The sequence below is a fragment of the Crinia signifera genome, chromosome 3, assembly GCF_055691185.1.
Source record: "Crinia signifera chromosome 3, ASM5569118v1, whole genome shotgun sequence".
Taxonomy (NCBI): Eukaryota; Metazoa; Chordata; class Amphibia; order Anura; family Myobatrachidae; genus Crinia; species Crinia signifera.
The window spans coordinates 145,518,098-145,533,748 of record NC_139219.1 but is presented as its reverse complement, the minus strand read 5'-3'; the positions used below and the strand labels follow the sequence as shown (position 1 = coordinate 145,533,748).

General features: G+C 40.0%; 1 protein-coding gene across 10 annotated transcripts in view; it reads left to right on the top strand.

The window, feature by feature from the left end:
- Positions 1 to 15,651, top strand: part of EYA4 (EYA transcriptional coactivator and phosphatase 4) — a 274,048-nt gene that overhangs the window by 49,782 nt on the left and 208,615 nt on the right. The gene's annotated exons all lie outside the window — the stretch shown is intronic.

Here is a 15,651-nt window from a genome sequence, read left to right as displayed (position 1 = left end):
CACCGTCTTTCTATTGTATTTCAATTAAGCGTACATGAGTGCTGCTAGTATCATACCATTGTAATACAAGAATAAGAATTTGATAAATCCCCACTTCCCTCCTCCCCCACAGTGATGAGTTGACAAGTTGTTGTATTTTCCTGGTGTAATTTCATCCTTTGAGTCTCTTGTACTCAACGAGGTGTGTTTTTTGTTTGTTATGGTGTTAAGAAACAATTAAACAATGAGCTAAACAGATGGCACTAAACTATTTGGTTTGGCTTATGAAGGTGTTCTGTACGACACCTGAAGAGGTATTATTTTCACATTCATTAAATAATGCAAAAGCTTTTAACCCACTTTACTGTTGTTGGGGCATTTACAATGTTTAACCATTTCCACATGGACTACCTGCTTAAGTTCATAGTAGGTTCTCCAGTTCAATGTTGTCCATAATGTGCAATACAGTATACCCCTCAAGGTACTAGATCAACCTGATCCTTGTAGATTAGTTGAAATTGCATTTACTTTCTCTTTTGCTTCAAGATCACGTCACCATTGGGACGCCTTGTCTATTTTTAAAAAGTTTCAAAAGGCAGTACTGGGAGCTTGAGGACATATAACTATTCAATTATTTGGTTTCTTCATGTTCAGCTTAGTTTATATTGTATGCTCTATATCTAGTACTAAATTTTAATATATATTTATATTTATTTATTAACATTTTCTTATATAGCACATACATATTCCGCAGTGCTTTACAGAGAAAATTTGAACATTCACATCTGTCCCTGCCCCAGTGGAGCTTACAATCTATATTCCCTATCACATATACACGCACACACACACACATTCTAGGGTTAATTTTGTTTGGAGCCAATTAGCCTACAAGTATATTTTTGGATTGTGGGAGGAAACCGGAGTACCCTTAGGAAACCCAAGCACAGGGAGAATATACAAACTCCGCACAGTTAGATCCATGGTGGGAATTGAACCCATGACCTCAGTGCTGTGAGGCAGTAATGCTAACCATTACACCATCTGTACTGCGCTATATATATATATATATATATATATATATATATATATATATTATCCCCAATACTCCTCTCGCGCTTATATGCACAATAATATTAGAAACAACTTATACTTCAATTGCGGCTGCTTAACCACCAGGTTTCCTGAGGGCTAGGAAACAATACCCACAATACACTTCCCAAATGGTGGTATAGTGCCTGAATTAAATGTCCATATGTCACATCAATGTTCATAAAACCAAAAGACGTTGGATTTCCAAGAGGTTCTTTATTTGACTCTTAAGTGGTTCAAACAATGTCCCAACGCGTTTCGTCTAATATAGACTTCATCAGGGGAAATAGTTAAAATTCTATAAATACAGACAATACTTTAATATACATATAGTGAAAACATGGATTATCCTAGTAGTATTATTAAAATAGATATTAAAAATGGAAAGAACCGAAGAATGAAAGTGGGTGGAGGTGAGAATGGTGGAGGAATAGATTGATTTAATTATTATTGACATTATTTATTTATTAGTGAGTTTGATTGAAAGTACGCTAAAGTGCATATTTAATTCCTTATTATCATTTTAATGATAGAGTGATTTCTGTGATTTATAGTGAAGAAGTACAGGACTAATACCTTCCAATAGGTATCCAGACGTGTTATACTTTGTCCTTATAACGTTACAGTGAAGTTTCCTATAATATCCAATATTTAGAATTAATCACGTGGTATTACACCTTTAATTCTATTATTCCATAGTGTTAGGGTGATTTGTGAAAGTGCACCAACCTTGGAACTGTATCAGCTAACCGTCCTAATTCTTTAGGGGGATCCCGAGATAGTTTTTCTCAATGGGGATTAGGATAGTATTATGTTAGCCTATAATTAAAAAGGGCTATTATTACCATCCCTGGAAACTGTACCAGTGGTGTTCTTCTAGAGTTCATGAATTACATACCTATTATCTGATAAATGTGCAAATATGCAAATATCCTTTGCATTCAGTGCTGGACCTGAAATAGGTGAATGTGGTTCAATAGGGTTCTTTGGTTTATTAGTGAACTATAAGTGAGGATTGATAATAGTATAGCACATACCAATTCTTTTAGTGTAGTCTTATATTGGATAATTATCCCAAACAGAAAGCACCAGATGAATCCTAAAAACAATTCATATAGGGACATATTTTCACAGTATAATAATTGATAGACTGATTTAAAGAGTCTTAATCATGATAAAAATTATGATAAAAAATTCATATAAATTACAAGTATAATTAACATAAATTTAAAATTATATGAATAATAATTCCGACTGTAAAACTTACTTCATATTAATAAATATTTGCTAATAACTTATTTTTAACGAACAGTTGCAAATTAATGGACTAATTACTGTCAATTAGATAGGGTTTACATAGCAGGGATATAGTCAGTTTGGTGGCTGAAAGAAGTGCCAAACCTTACCTCCCAAATGAGCTCCTTCTCGTACAGGGAAATTCACCATAATGAGAGGTATACTCCTATTCTGAATTTATAGAGGGAGGGGGATGATGTCACATCCTCCCATTCCCATGATGACCTAGTTAATCCCTGTGATAATCGTCTACCTTGGGGCCGCATCACGGGTAAATGGGTAGTGGTCCTCAAATAATGCCATAGTGTAATAATGGTAGTGTTCATTACAGGGGTGGACCTCGATCTTTCCCCTATTTTGTAGATGCCGAGAAAGCACTTACGTATCTCGGACTTCGGTGCTTCCGTCTTGCGTTTCAAACCGGCCGGAAGTGCGTTCCACCCGATAGCCCTATGTTCTACTACGCTAGCGCATTACTATGAAATACTAGACTTCCGGCTTGCGTTCCAACCAAGCCGGGAGTGCGTTCCAAAGGTGGTCAACTTTAATTATTTGATTTTGCCCATATATAACGTATCAAAAAGTGTACGTAGTCTGACTCAAGATGGAAGTAATCTAGCGAATATAATAGATTACTAATAACTTATTGGATGGGTAACATAATAGTAATAGTAATATAATAATAGGACGGCTCCGTACTCCAGAAGTCTTTACTTCCGGTTTGCGTTCCAAGAAGGTCTAGAATGCGTTCCAACTAATATCTACGTTAAGGGAGATTTAATTAGATTTTCTTATTACGACTTATATAAAGGCTATTAAATCTGTCCCCATGTTGAATTATAATTTAATTTGGGATACCAATTTAAATTTTATCTTGAAGATGAGACCGATGGTGTACTTAAATTCATAGGAGTATACCTATCGGTGGGTCATTACAACTTTTCAACTTTTCCAAGGTTGCCTATCTTTCCTTAATGTTCCTTATCCTGGAGGTAATTTAATATAATTTAATAGTATCATTTAGTTATTGTTTAATATTAGTTGTCATCCATATGCCATTTGTCATAGTCCGTGCGCAGATAAGGGGTTGGTATCAAACTTCTTCTCAACCAGGTGTATCAAAATGTTTGATTCTTTATTTAGCCGGATGTACCTATGTCCCTATATTAGTATTATGAGCCTTGATAGGAGGTCAGTTGGACACCCACTTCGAGTCACCAAACTTCAACACGGATCAGTTATAAGCTAGTGCATTGTATTTCTTTATAGCCAATAGCATTAATAGGTGGTCAGAATTGGACACCCACTTCGAATTAACAAGTTATGCATTAATCAACACAGTTAATACCATTACAAATAACTTATTTGATAACATTCTACTTAGCATATTTTAGTATTTTTTATATATATACATTGCCACATAAACATCTTATAGAAAGTATATATATATAAACAGGTGTGTGCGGCGCTTGAATGGTTAAATACCAAATTAGTCCAGATTAACAGCCCTTTTAATAAAGGACTGAAAAAGACACCAAAGTCCAATGATGTAGACTGCAGCTCCTTTGGTAACAATAACCAACATCCTTATTAAATGTCGTTTACATGTACCATGGAGCGCCCCTCTGTTCTTTATATTTTCTATATATATATCTCCAAGGTTTGGCACTCCCAATAACTATAGCGATATCTCCGGTGCCCTCACATATAAATGAAAATAGATAGGCTGTGGTGCGGCACTCGGATAAATGAAAAATTCACGTTCTTGCGGTATAGCAATGTTTCAGTTTTATTGTCAACTGTTTTCAAGCTATATATATATATATATATATATATATATATATATATATATATAGATAGATAGATAGATAGATATATATAGATATATGTCAATTAATAAAGTATACATATTGGGGAAATTTTGTTGCTTTCTTACGGTGGGTGCCTATTACATATCACACATGTTGTATTCAAATGCACCTGTGTAAACTACTGGGTGCGCTGCATCTGAATGCCCTACACTGGATGGATTTCTACTTGTCACCTCAGTAAGGTGCAAGCAGAAATAATGGGTGCTTGTGATACTCCAATTTGTCACAATTGGATAACTCCTAAATAGCGAATCGCTCGCACTTTAGTGAGGTGCGCAGCCCTGTCAAAGTGAAAGTGGGAAATAAAATTATTTAGTTGTAATACAGTAAATTAGGTTATTTTCCCCCTACAATTCTTTGGCATACAGTTGTTGAATTGTTTCTCACTTTTCCAAATTAATATTTTTAAAACATAACTAAGAAACGTTTTAAAACAAAATCCACTGGAAAATGTGTTTTCAAGTTAATTTGTATATATTTTAAGAACCATATTTTAAGAGTATCAGATAAATCTATCACTATTATGTAAGTGAAAAATACTTTATAGTGCAGTGTCACATGTGCTAACTGTATGAAGTATTGGAAATGACAAAGAATGGACTGTACAGTACATATCTGTTAATCACCTAACTGAGATACAAAGCAAGTATATCATTGGGAAAATGTTTAGGTCCTTTATTCAGTAAAATAACTGACCCACAAAGAATTTTCTCTAGCAGTATTAGCCTTTGTGCTGAATGGATTTTATTACTAATCACCTTAAACTCAATTTTAAGACCTGACATTTTTTCCTTTTAAAAAGTATAAATGAATTGCTGGGATTCCAACCCCCTGCTATCGTTAGGTCAGCAGAGGCTTAACTCTAGGATACTTAAAAATTACTATAAAGTATGTCTTTGGAATTATTACATTTTGGAGGTGCTTAAATGTAAGCTTTCATTTTACACCCCAAGTATAATGATGAACATAGAGGCCTAAATTCAGTTACCTGTGGTCATTTTCTCAGGCTATATGAGCCGCCGGGGCTATTTATTTAGCCACAAAGGCATCCCTCGCGGTGACCAGAGCCAGGAGTATGTTACCTTGCCAGGTCACATTAGCGACGTGCTACCCCGCTGTGTGAGGAGATCAATTCTACACAAGTTACTTAGGTGGGAACATAAGAATTGTACTTGCTATATTGTGCTATGCAGAGCAGCAGTGAAGAGTGCTCCCTTACCCTCGGCCTTCCCCACAGGTTGGACAGTGGGAAAGTGTCCGAAAAGCAGGACTGTCTAATGGGATGATTAGGTTGCATACAGAAATTACAGTCTTTGCCAGCACCGGATTAACGGCCTGGAACTGAACATGTTCAAGGGCCTTTTATGAGAGATGGAGGAGGTGAGCCCAATGCAATTTAGGCTGGTAGAACCTATACACTAAAAGCCCCACCGTCTCCTACATATATAAAAATACATAAATCATAATTTTGTGTGCAAAATAGAAATGCAATTTTAATACTTATGTTTTATGACCAGGCTTGTGGCCAGCTGGTAATCGCCATGCTGCCAGAGATGATTTGTCTGTTTTTATGTGTAGGCCTGGAGCTGCCGCTCCATCCACAGCATTGTTAAGCTGGCCCTGGTCTTTTCTATATAATAATGTCAAAGAGGATCTTTAGAGTTCTCAGCAGTGTTAAATGCTTTAGATATCTATGTATGCCCACCAGCTAAATCAGGCTGCTCAGGCATAGTTAAAACCACCACTGGTCCTGGCTCTGATGATAAGCTTGCATGCCAGACTTAAATATCGTAGACATCTTAGTATTGTTTTAATTATTATTGCCTTCACTATTAGTGCAATTATCTTTCAAGCCACTTGTCTCATGTATCAACAGAATTAACCAATTGTCAGCATTGACTTTCTGTATCAAGTTATCCCTTTTTGTATTTACAGTAGCAATTAACAAATCCTAATAGCTGTTTATGCCCTCTATTATATGCATTATTTTTACTCTGCTTGTTTCATGTATGTTCTATATGTCTGAATAGCTACAATTGTGGGCCTAATCCGGACCTGATAGTAAAGCATATTTTTTCTGAAATTAACTAAACTGCAGTGTTAAAATAAAGCAGCCAGTATTTACCCTGCACAGAAACAAAAAAGCTGACCAAAATCTCTGCACAAGATTAATTTGCCCCACATGCAGTGCAGTCAATTTGATCAAAAAGGTGCTTTGCGATCAGGTCTGAATTAGGCCCTGTGGGAAATGGTGCAATATGCAATACCAGCACTGAGAATGCCAGAGTTCCTAAGACTGACAGCGGCATCACCTGGTTAGTATCCTGACAGGTACTATGCAAGTATACTATTACTCGCTACCCTCTAACTCTCTCTACCTGATGTTGTGACTGTCCCATTTAGTACCTTAGCCAAACCCCCCCATTTTTAGTGCTTATCCCTTCCTGAAAAAAACTTTTCCCAGAGACCCACTGGTGATGATGAGTCATCTCAGCACACCAGTGACACAACATTTAGACAACTGGGGGTTTATTTACTAAAGGTCAATTTCTGTCATTTAAACTTGATCTTAATCAATGTTGGGCTTCCAGGGCTAAAAACAAACATTTATGATGGAAATCCCTGAGCTATTCTCTCCCCTAAACAACATGCCTCTATTATCACCCATTAAGGCCATCATCACCCCTTTCACATCCCCCGATTGGCAACAGATTGTCCATTATCATCCTGCTTCCTACATCGCAGGACCAATCATAGCACACAATGAACAGGTCTGTGCATGCACAAGGTACTGGACATTGGTACTTTTTGCATGATAGCAATAGATATTGCACCTGTGTGATGATGTAAACACTGATATAGTGTTCATTCTAGCACCCGCTATCACTGAAAACCCATGCAGTTTCTCTTCCCTGCCTGGGTTGTCACTGTCTGCTGTAGTGCTTCTAGCACAGTGTGGTCTGTATATCAGCATTGATATGCAAACCAAACCTGTGCTCCAAACACCACAGCAGGCAGGGAACAGGTACTACATGGGTTTCTGAAGATAGCGGGTGCAAGAATGAACACTACTGATATGCGAGAGGATGAGGATAATAATCTCACTGTAGAGAAGAGGGCAATAACAAAACAACTGTTAGCTTCCCAATAATATGTTGATTTGTGAAGGCTCAAACAAACAAAGCATTTCAGCCACAAAAGTGGCAACCCCTGTTGATGAAGTGCTTGGTTTGTTCAACTGTGCATGTCATTTTTATAATACAACATTATTGGGGGGAATTCCCAAGGGCAGTCCTATCTCAGTCACTCACAAATGTATTTTCTGCCACTGCTGTGTGGTAATGTTTTATAGATGTGCTAAAAACTGCTGTGTGTTCGTGCCTTTAGACAATAGGCAAAGCCTTTGTACAATAGCGTTGAAAACAATAGTATGAGCTACTGTATAAGGTGGACTAAATGGACTTAAAATTAAAGGAAATTTTATATTATTGATGTTAATAATAAAGTGGAAACAAAAACAGCCAAATTACATGATATCAGCATTTTTTAGCATTGTGGATTTAAAGAAAACCCACAACACTGGGGGTGGCACACTCTACTTTTTTGTGGATAAAATACCTCTAATTCATAAAATATTGATTATTCTGGATTATCCAGCATTCTAAAATGAAAGTTAAAGTTCTAGACATGTGCAATAGAAGACAAGACTACCAAACACAGTAATATCCAAGCACGGTTGGATTATCTATTTGGAAATAAAAGCTGCATCATACCATCCAGACAAGGCCGTCCCTCAACACTCAGCATCAGGTCAAGTAGGAGACTTGTGACAAGGGCCAGCTATGACTTTAAAGAAGCTACAAGTTTCACTGGCTGAGACTAGAGTAAAGGTGCAGCAGTCATCCATATCAAGAGCTCTACGTACAACTGCCTTTGTTTGATCCAGGTTGAATCCCGATGCATGGCCCTGGGATCGAAAGCAGAAATAGACTTGGCAGGCAAGTCTAGATCTGCTTCGATCTGGAAGACTGAAGGCCGTTCCATGCTGCTCTATGCAGCATCCACCCCCCCCCCATGCTGTCCCTCCCTTATATTCGATGCTGGCACCCTCCGGCCATCGATATCGAATCACTATCGACGGCCGCTGCATAGAACTGTGTGTATGCCCCAATACTGTGTGTCCACACCTATAGTTGCGTATTTATTATTCTATTAAATTGGCAAATGCAAATGAGGGTTTATAACCACAGAATGAATATAATGAAATTAGATATGGGGAGGTGGGGGGTGAGCCATTACTGTTGTGCCTAGGGATGCCCTCACTTGTAAATTTGCCCATATGAGTAATCCTGTGAATGTAAGGGGTAAGGGTGCAGTGTGGTGTAACTCTGTGGGGGTGCTGCTGCAGTACGGTGTAACCCTGTTGTGTGCTACTGGCAGGAAGGGAAGATGAAATAATGATGTAGAGGACTGATCAGGAATATCATAGAAAACAATATTGTGAGATGTAAGGTGGCCTAACCTGTTTGCAAATGACTGGATATGAATGTTATTGAGGTTAATAATACTGTAGGGACAAAAAAAAAGACCATTGTACATTTTCATAAACATTCCAAATACAAATCCAAAGCCAGTCATGGTAATTTGGCAAATCCAAAGCCTGACAACAATTTAGATCCAAATCCAGCAAAAGTGGTCCAGCATACATCTCTAATGTTAGATCGTATTAAATGCGACAAACAAGAAAAAAAAAAAAAATCATTCGGTATAATCTCTGCTGTCTATGACAACTGTATCAGTGTGCCTCTGGTTACTGAAGGGTACATACATGATGTACTAACAGTAGAAAGTACTGTGCGCTTAGCTGCTTGTCCAAGAAAACTACTGGCATTATTAAATAAGCATAAAGAAAATATAAAACTTATATGTAGCTTGGAAATGTAATTTAAATATATTATTTGTTCCATTACTTAGTAATGTAGTTTAATATATTCACAATGCTAAAATTCCCCTTCTCCCAGTGAGTGCGTAAGCTCAGGTATATAATATGCCGTTTCTAGAAAGCCGTGTATAGCGGGGAATAGCTGGGAAACAGACCTCCATGTCTAGACTGCCATAGATCTGGCCCATAGCCCAGAAAATCTGGACCTCAAGTTTTAGAGCAAACGTGTAATTAGAAAAGACTATTTATCAACATACATTTATTCAAAGCGTTGTCCGCTGTGTCTATATTTCCATAACCAATTTGATTATGCCTTATATTTAATTTGCCCCTTAGGTTTTCCTTTTATTGTTTAATTATTTATTTCCCAAGGTCTGTTTCCTTCCTTCAGTACAGTCTCCCTATTTCCTCAGATGTACTTGTTGGAACAGGAATATGTCCCTTATTCAGCTTTCAACTTTTAGTTTGCCAGATGTTGGAAGTGAATTTTACAATGCAGCACAGAATAAGCCACACATTTGAATGGAGTGGATAAGTGAAGGTTTCACATTCATTTAATGCAATAATAACTCACTGTTATAAAATGTTTTGGTTCATTTGGGAAAAGGGTTAAGTGTAGGCTCCAAATGATGATTAACACTTCTGCACCCTGCAACAAATAATTTGAACATAATTAGTACCTTTTTATATCTCCCAGATGGTTTGTTGAGAGGCTTTAAGTAACTGTTTGCCAAGAGGCCGTAAGTAACTGACTGTGATGCACATTGGACACTCCATATATGATTAGTCATTGTTAAATGACTTGTATTCCATGTGGTGTAAGTTCATCCCAGTCGCCCACAGGAAAATTGGAGTTTGGTGCCGCCCCCCCGCCCCCCTATTCCCCTTTAAAATGAGAAGGGGAAACAATATATAAAAATATGACTTAAGGAATTACATAAATGGCATGCTCAGCTGGTCTACAGGGACCGGTGCATACAGTAAATTGGTAGGGTTCCATCTGTGGCCAATGGTTCAGAGTCAGAATCAAGAGATTCAGACACCTGTAGTGTTCACCAGCAAGTCCCATCTCACATTTCAACCACGGGTGTGCAGCGCAGGCTAAGTGGTACTAGGCAGGAGCCATGCTGTCTGCTATTGCAGGTGTTAGCGGGGCTCCAGGGATATTGCTATTTAACTATGCAGCAACAGTGGGCGCACCACAGGGCTCCATTGGAAGAGCAGTGGTCACAGCTGGATCCATGGGCATAAATAGAACTTTGTGGACCTCATAGCAAAATTTTGAAAGGGCCCCCCACCCCCACTGCCGAGAGAGATGGCATCAGGGAGCGATAAAGGGAGTGAGGGTGCAAGGGAGAGAAGCAAGAGACAGGGAGTGAAAGAGGGAGTCATGGTGAAAAAGAGGAAAGATAGGGAGTAAGAGAGGGTGTCATGGGAGAGAAAAGGGGAGATATGGGGATTGAAAGAGGGTGTCAGGGAGAGAAAGGGAGATATACAGGAAGTGAGAGAGAAGGTTTCAGGGAGAGAGCGAGAGGGGTGAGAGAGCGAGTGAGAGACTGTCGGGGAGAGGGAAAAAATAGAGAGATGGGTAGTGTGGAGAAAGAGGATGGGAGGAGAGATAGAGGAGGAAGAGAGACTAAGACAGAGCAAGATATAAAAAAAAGGTGAGTTGGAGGGGGTGAGAGAGGGTTGAGAGAACGAGCAGGGTTGAGAGAGAGAGAAGGGGCAGGGGAGAGAGAGTGGAGTGAGTGGGCAGGGGAGAGAGAAAAAGCAGAGATACAGCAAGGAAGAGAGGGGTTGGGGGAAGAAGCGCATGGGAGAGAAAAGAAGGGATGGAGAGAAAAAGAGGGGACAGAGGTGATACAGAGAGGGGGAGAAAGGCAGGGGGGAGAGAGTAATACCCCTTTCACATTGGGTTGTGACTGGGTCTGTGCAATGTGAAAAGACCCTTTTCAATTTCCCGGGTCCAACAACCCGGCATTCCGGCCCTGGTTAAAAGAAGGGCTAGACCTGGGTTTCTGTGCAGTGCAAACGGGATTTGGGTTAATCTCGGGTCCCGTTCACACCATGAAGTAGGCAGCGCTTGTAGACGGCGCTGCCTCCTCCCCCACTGCCAATGACGCAACGCCACTCCATAAGACATATTTACATACCCTCCAACTGTACCGTTTTAGCCAGTACAGTACCGATTTTTTTTTTTTAATTGAGTCTTTTATTAATGCAAAAATACAAACATGTTAAAACATACAAACGAGTACAACACTGTAGGATATCAGAACCCAATAGTAAATCCACCAAGTCCACTTATGGATAATCATACATCACATCCTACAACAATTAAAAAAGACAAACAAGACGAGCCGCACACCAAAAAAACAAAAAAAAGAACTACTAATCAGCATTCGAACGAGGGAGTCCATGCCCCCAGGAAAAAGATTAGGTCTCAACCATGGAATATTGCCTGAAGACTACAGACTTCTTACTGGTGATCAGGACGTTGACCTAGACGGGAAAACTTTTGAAGGCACTTGGAGGTGAGTGAATCAAAACCAATTAACTACCAATTCACTACTTAATAAGAACAAACCTTGGAGAACCTTTCTACCCAATAAACATTTGACTTTTATTTATCTTGAATTAACTGTGCTAAGTGTTAATAAAGCATCTTGTGGCTAATTTGCTAACTAGTGCACCTTAATAAGAGCTAAAGCAAAGTGATGATCTGTGCTAATCCGTGACTACTATTCAAAAAGAAGGGAAAAAAAAAACTATTCGTGTCCGCAAACAAGGAATGATATATAATGATATAAATAAAAAGATTATATATCATTAAGGTTAATGATATATAAAAAAGGTTAAAAGAAGGGCTAGACCTGGGTTTCTGTGCAGTGCAAACGGGATTTGGGTTAATCTCGGGTCCCGTTCACACCATGAAGTAGGCAGCGCTTGTAGACGGCGCTGCCTCCTCCCCCACTGCCAATGACGCAACGCCACTCCATAAGACATATTTACATACCCTCCAACTGTACCGTTTTAGCCAGTACAGTACCGATTTTTAACGGACTGTACCAGATAAAAATCAAATGTACCGATGTACCGATTTTCTTTGTCGGTAGCCGCTCCTCTGAGCCCGCAGGCGATAGCTGCAGGCTGTGATGGATCGTGGACTGCTGGACGCATATACGCAGATCCAGTAAGGATAATTGTGTCCCAGTGTGGCTTGTGCGGCATCACGGCAGCCAGCGCTGAAGCGCCGTCTGACGTCAGCACTCAGCACATTTCCTGGGTACCTGACTGTCCCGCGCGCTGCCTGCGCACCCGTCCAGCATGCTTCCTGCGCACCCGCCAACGGTGATCTGACTGGCGTCACGGCCGCTGGACTTGGATGGGGGTGCAGTACAATTTTAAAATTAATGTTCATCCTCAGGTGGGGGCGTGGCCACGGATATATGAGGTGTTGCCACACCCCCTCTACACATGGACACGCCCCTATATATGTGACCACGCCCCCTGTACCGATTTCCATCGCTAAAATGTTGGAGGGTATGTATTTATTTAGCACCTTCTAGTAGTTGATAGATAGAATCTGATTAGTTGACCATAGCCACATTCCATCTTCAATAGAACTCCCATATTAGTAAATAAACCCATATGGGGAATATTTATTAATATTATTTTTACTAGAATGGGAAAAGGGGTGTTTTGGTTTCACAGTAATGTTTTAAAGTGCTTTTAGAGCAGTCTTTGTGAAAAACAGTTCCAAACCCTTTAATGGACATTTTTTTGATAATCAGATCACTTTTTCCTGTAATGGGCAATGTGATCTGAACAAATTAATATAAAAAAAAACAAAAAAACATTGTGAACAAAATACCGGAGGAAGCTCTGTGATAATAACGCTTTCTGCAGACAGCATTATTTAAAGGTTCTGTCCAACAGGCAGAACAGAAGCCAAGAACCAGTGTCTGTGATTAGTATGTATGCATCTACAGGCTGATCATATAAGTGCAGTCTGCTGGCTGGCTCTCCTATGTTCCAATCTCATGCTCCCTGCTGCTTGGCACTCCTGTCCCCTCTGCACCTACCTTAAACCCAACTGACCACAGCTCGGCCCCCTCCTTTGCATTGTGAAACCATTTATTTTTTTAAACGTATGTATAAAGGGATGCACATGTGCAGACACAGATCCCTATATTTTTTCTGTAAATACAGTGATATGTGTATTCGCAGGGACAGAGCTTTCTCACAAGCTCTGTCCCTGCATGCGATAATTGATACATCACTGTAATATATTCAGTTAGCGCATCGCGAGTTTGGGCAATTTATTACATCCATATGCATCTGGGATAATCGGGTAGATTTTGATAAATTTGCCCCCAAGTGCCTGTCTAGCACACCAGGATGGGGACGATGCTTGTTCCTGGAAACTCATAGCAGATTAGGCCAATTAGAAGTCCTGTTGCAAGTACACTCTATTGATCTGTGGCTTTACACAGGTCGGGCCAGATTAGTACCACTAGTATCAGGTTTGACCATACATGTTCTGTTACTCACAGCTGCCACCAGTAACTTACTTTTCCTTAAACCACAATAGGTGAATCCAGCTTAGGTCACTCAGTAGCAGAATTTAACATTAAAATGTAAGGGGTTATTCACGGATTCACAATCACTCTCTAATGGACAAACTCATATGCACTGCAGGTGGGGCTGATGTAACATGTGTAGAGAGAGTAAGATTTGGGTGGGGGTGTACTTTAAACTGATATCTATATTGTATTGTAAAAATAAAGAAGCCAGTATTTGCCCTGCACAGAAACAATAAAACACCCAAATCTAACTCTCTCTGCGCATGTTACGTCAGCCCCACCTGCAGTGCATATGGTTTTGTCCATTGGAGAGTGATTGTGCCTTTCCGAGTGAATCAGAATAACCCCCTTAATGAGACACCATTGGAGGGGTTTCTTTTCTTTTATAATCATCGTTGTACACTACAGGGGGTAAATTTCTTGTCTGGCAGGCCATTGTGGGACTTGTGGTTCAACGGTCAGTGCGGACATTTGACGGCAGGGCGCTAGACGGATCTTGCCGTCTACATAGACGGGGGGCTGTGTAATTTTGGGCAGGGCACAGTGACAGCTGAATGTGGCGGATGTGAGCCACGGTGGGAGAGGGGGCAGGTCTGCACAAAGCAAGAGTGATCGTCGGTATGATGTTCGACGTAATGTTGTTCGAAAAGATAATGATCGATGTTGTTTGCTTCGAAAAAAAGACAATCGAAAAATGAGCTAATCGTCTTAAATCAGTTCGATGTAAATTGCTTCTATCAAATGTTAATCGAAGTAATTAATTTCTAGACAAAGTCAATCGATAAAAAAAATATTCGCGTTAAATCTGTTCGATGTAAATTGTTTCGATAAAATAGTAATCGAAGTAAGATATTTCGTGATTTTGTTTTTCGATGTAAAATTGTTCGATTTGATTTCATTCGAAAAAAACTATGTTCGAAATTAGATATATCGGAGTGTTATGTGTTCGGTGTATTGTGTTGATCGATGAAGTGGTGTTCGAAGTAGAATGCATTTCGATGTAATGGTGTTCGAAGTGATAGATATGTCGATGTGTGTTGATTCGGTGATATGTGTTCGATGTTTATGTATTCGATGTAATGTTGTTCGATAAAACGCCCGTATGCCCAGTACATTATAAGGGATAACTGTTTTTGGCCATCGGTGCTAAACTATTAAATTACCACTTGCTGTAAAGGGATTAGTGTCAAATAGCAACAAAGCAATGGGAGTCATTCTTTCTACGTTTAGTACGAAGACCCAAGCGTCCTTTTGTTGGTCTTTGCGCAGTCATTTCACTCATATGTTATGGAGCTAATTCTGTTGGGAGAAAAGTGAAACAGAGCAAGTAACATGGGCCTTATTCTGCTTGGAGCGTCCGGGCCGTACGCGTACGTCCCGGGGTTTTTTACGATCTGCGCATGTGCAGATACGCTAATGCGCCGGCGCGAACACTCCACAACGCTTACGGCCGGGGGTCTCAACGTGCGAAAAAACCTGTACGCGAGCGTACGGGTAATGGGGCGGCATAGGGGCGTGTTGATGGGAGCGGCCGAAATAATGAGGGAAAATGGGCGTAAATATGGGCGTACACGGGGGTGTGCACCCAAAATGAGCGGTGCTACTACCGCACGATCGACTAAGGCACCGTTCGTTTCGGACGCCAAACAGGCGGCCGCCAACCGCCAGCTAAAACCACCCCTACAGATACCGCATGCCAGCGTGCGCCTGAGTTGGCTAATTAACGCTGATTACTACTCAAACACATACACCTGAATGTAATAAGCAATGCTGCAGTCTATTAACTACAAACCATGATTTCACTGCCTGCAAGCCACACATGCAGCACGCAAACACATTGGAAGCTTATGTTTCTATACTTCTCCACATGTAAAGGTTTGTTTAATTT